Source organism: Malus domestica, chromosome 05 (assembly GCF_042453785.1).
Source record: "Malus domestica chromosome 05, GDT2T_hap1".
Classification (NCBI taxonomy): domain Eukaryota; kingdom Viridiplantae; phylum Streptophyta; class Magnoliopsida; order Rosales; family Rosaceae; genus Malus; species Malus domestica.
Window position 1 is genome coordinate 20,472,506 of NC_091665.1, and position 4,432 is coordinate 20,476,937.

The 4,432-nt window shown below is 34.9% G+C and overlaps 1 long non-coding RNA gene across 1 annotated transcript; it reads left to right on the plus strand.

Annotated features, from left to right (window-relative positions):
• The first annotated feature begins 358 nt into the window (after window positions 1-358).
• Window positions 359-2,304, plus strand: LOC103447121 (uncharacterized). Its single transcript, XR_531004.4, has 3 exons — window positions 359-1,187; window positions 1,681-1,747; window positions 2,089-2,304. It is a non-coding gene; the product is annotated as an uncharacterized lncRNA (long non-coding RNA).
• The last annotated feature ends 2,128 nt before the right edge of the window (window positions 2,305-4,432 follow it).

Below are 4,432 nucleotides of genomic sequence, written 5' to 3' on the forward strand. Positions count from 1 at the left end.
TTCGTTTGTTTGTTTTATATGTTGTGTTTGTGCTGGGACGCCGTTTTGCAAGTTCTCTTTCCATTGGGACCGCTGCATTTTTAAAGTGTTGAGGGTGAGATTTAGATACTCAAAACACTCCATTTTTTCCCAAACGCGTTTGGTTCTCTTCGGTTTTAAATGTTTAAAATTAAATGGTTGTTTGGATAAAATGGTTTGTTAGTTTATCTTATGTTTTGTGATCAGGAAGTCAATTGGATTGGGTAAAATGCTTTATCAATTTACGTTGTAGGGAATTTTGTGTGTTATGGTCTGTGAGTTTTATTGCTCATCGTTTGTTCTTTTTTCTTTGTTTGCTGGTTTCTTTTGCAGGGGATCACTACACTTTGGGAGTCAAAATGACCACACTACCCCGTTAATGGTTCAGATCTTGCCGTCAGGTGATATGAGAGAGGGGGTTGGATCCGTAGGGTTTCGGCCGGATTGGGATAGGTTAGGGACTCTGTTCATTTAGTTTGTTTCTGAGAGAGAGAGAGAGAGAGAGAGAGGTGAGGATGTCAGTGTCGATCTTTGATTCAGTGAGTGAGAGTGTGATGGTGAAAGAGAGGGGGATCATCGGGATTTCAGGGAGAGAAACACAGAGAGAGGGGTGATGGTGAACAGGCATGAGTACGGTCCCTTTGTCCGGGATTCACTCTTCATCGTCCATACTCTAATGCATGCTCAGATAAGTGTCTTTTTCAATTACATTTTCTATTAAAATCTCTGTTTTTTTATTGTTTCTTGCATTTATATATGTGTGAATGTGGTGATTGAAAAGCCCAAAAAAAAATTTCCAAATCTTTTTGTACTGTTTTGTTAGGTTAGGCAGCATGGTTTTTGGTTTTTGGTTTTTATTTTTTTTTTAATCGGTTGGGGGATTTTCTGGGCGTCTATTTATTTGTTTGCCCCTTGGTTTGTTTTTCATTCTGGATTCCCCTCTTTCATTATAGAGTACAAAAATTCCAAAGGTAAACATGCAATCCCTTGCTTCGCTTTTCTGTCCATAAGCAAGAATCGGTGAAATAAGTGTGGTTCTTGGATCTGCGGTCTGAAACAAAAAAAGATGTCTACTCTCTGTGCCAGCTAATGTATCTATGATTTCTTTGCAGGACGCTACTGCAACACTCAAGTCCGTTTGGAAAATACTTAGGGATCTCAAACCCAAGGTAAAATGTAATAATCTCTGGCTCCCTTTACTAATGTACGCTTGCTTGCACTAGATCTATGAATTTTAATTATGCATGTGCACTCTTTGTGCCAAAAGTTTTTAGATCCGAAGCGGTTAGGATGCTAAGTTAGGAAGGTTAATTTTGTCCTATGGTTTTGGGACGGATTGGGATGGGTCTAGGTGGCTGTCATTCGATGAGGGTTTGGTGAATGAGAGCCATGCCGCCTTTGCGCGGAGAGAGAGAGGGAGGGAGTAGTAGGTCGTGTTTTATTGTCTTCACTGCACCATTAGTTTGATTGCCTATCCCTGTGTATTTGATTTTGTCTGGAAGATGACTTCTAATTCCTATAATAATCAAATACTCAAATCTTCAATCCTGCTTAGTAGCAGCGATCACCACCTGTTTCATGAAGGGTACATGTGAAACAATTCTTAATATTTGGGAACCAACAGAGCTCCTTATTTTGGGGGTTTGTTTATGTTTTTGGCAGGAGAAAGATTTGGAGCAAGTGACTCATAAAGATAAACTTCGATATCGAAATTAATGGAAACCCATTGGTATGATTTCTTCATCTGAAATTTTTGATTGCCCAATTGGTTGTTTCATCAATTAATTGTGTGCGAACATTTATGTGTAATTTTTTTACTTCTTCCTCTTAAATGGTAAGATCAAATTAAGCTAAGAACTTTGGGTTTTGTAAATGTTGTGTAATTAAATTATTCATATTATCAATTAATTTTGAGCAAACATTTCTGGGTAGTTGTTAATTTCCCTCAATATTTGATAATAATTAAATTAAAGCTGGGAACTTTGTATTTTGTTCATTACCTGCCGTAGATTTTACTTGACAGTGAAAATGTAGTTTCCTTGATATTATTCATGTTTTGTTTTCTTTCAGATCGCGTTGTAATGGGTCTCTTTGGAAAAACAATTCTTAAGACCAATTGTGAGGTTTGTTCTTATATGGTACATGAGTGTTTTTATAATTCTTTTGCACAGTTGTTAGTATTTGTAGTTGTGATTGGTGTTGTCCTACATGTTTGGCTTAAAGAAATAAGACACTACTTTTGATAAACCATATTGAGAGTGAAGGAATCTCCTTTTGACCTGATCATGTTGGAGTACATTTCTACTAACTTGGTACATTATGGAAATTCATGGACTCTTTTACCTGCCCTTTTTATATGTATTTGTTAATTGCATGACAAAGTTTTCAACCCGTCGCATCGCTCGGGTATGAATCCTAGTGATTACAAATTTACAAGGACGATCATATTGCTTGGATTAAGAATTTGTCCAGTTTTTCATAGTCCTAACTTGAAATGGATTTATTTTTGCAAATTTTGGGTTTTTATTTTTTAAATGGGTATACAGATAAATTTACAAATTGAATTGGGTTTGTGAGGGTAGTTTAAGTAGTAAATATGGGTTTAAAGAGATATTAATAGTTTAATTAAAGTTAACATGGGTGTAAAAATAGGTTATATGAATTCAATATCTCCCCAGTACATTGCTTTATATAGAGTAATGTTATTTATACCATGTTTTTATATCATATTTCTATTAACACATTAGGTGGCATTTGATGTGGACGGTCGTATCATTTAAAAATTTGCAAAACCCAAGAAAAGGAATGAGAGACTCTTCGTATACCACAAACATTATTTAATTAATTATTTTTTTAATTATTAGTTTATTAAATAGTGAACTAAATTTAAAATTTTGATTAATTCAAATGATGTGGTTATTTACATCAAATGTTACCTAAGGTAGTACTCATTTATATATAATCAAATGTCCCAAACTTAGGCCTAATTTCCTTTTTAACAGTGTGTGAGTTGGTTCTTTCTTTCCATGGATCCCCGTTGCACTGAGGCTAGAAAAGATTTGAGGTTCTTCATGCAACCTTAGAGCTTGGGAACAACCCACGTATATAACGATACTAATTAATCATAGTACGAGGTGAGGGATTTGGGCTACATCAACCGTTAGTATCTGAGTTAATGTGTAATGCTACTATTTTGTTAATTAAAATTAATGAAAGAGAAGAAATTTTTACTTTTTATTTTTGTCAAACGATAGATTTTGTTTGATTAGATGTTAGATTAGCCATCAACGGGGTTCAAACCTACGTCATCACGCAAGAGCTCAACTCTTTTCCACCACTATGATAAATGGCCACTTGCTGAAAGAGAAGAAATTTGAAATTGAAACATTTTCAACAATGGAAAGCTCGCTAATTTAATAACTAGAGTAATGCTAGGGAGATTAATTTGTAAAAAAAAAATTGCAAACTAAATGATATGTTACCAATAAAATTGAGCACGTGCATCTACTCTTAAATGATAATTCAATTATCAACTTCCATGTCATTTAGTTTACACAATTTTGTCTACTAACTTTGTAAATAAAATTTGCAAACTAAATATTATGTACGTTTTTTCTTCTTCATGAGTCACCCTAAATAAATAGCTAGGATATGAACAAACAACATTAAGCATTTGGCATAGCAGTACGTTTGGTTCGCCGACTGAGTTCTTTTGGAAAACGCTTTAAATTTCATGTCTAAATCAATGATATTAATCTGGCAAATGGAATTAGAGCAAAAAGAAAGTTGAATACTGTAAATTTCAAGGAAATGTAATTTTCAAGCATAAATCTAGTAGCTCTATTATTTCGATCGATGGCTGGCGTGCCTTCATTGGCTTCCCCTTTCCCAATCGTCCTTTATGTTTGCAGTTTCTTCTAAGGCACCCATTCCATAAATCTTTCCTACCTTGCTTGAGATGAATACTAGCCGCAATTGGCAATTTGTTAACTTTTCATCACAATGGGAAACATATGTACAACCCCATTAAATTGGAGCTTGAAGATACTTAATATCATGCAAAACGATTCCATCTTGAAAAATGCAATATTTTTCGAGTTTGAAACCCTTTAGAAAGAGGGGGATTCGAAATTGGATGTAGAGGAGAAGCATAAATTGCATAATGCTTTAGACAACTTGGGTTAGTAAATATGCACCTTTTATTTTGACAAAGCGATATTCTAATATACGATAACATATGGAAAGTGAGACTTAAACCGGATGCAAAGAAGACAGGACACTGAGCTCTAGTTTGTTCGCTTGTTAGCTAGTCTTTCCTTGCAAGTCACCAAGCACTAGCTAACTTGACCATGTTCATATCTCCTTAGGTCTGCAATAGTTGAAGTAATTTTGGATCGAACACAAGAGGGCATCA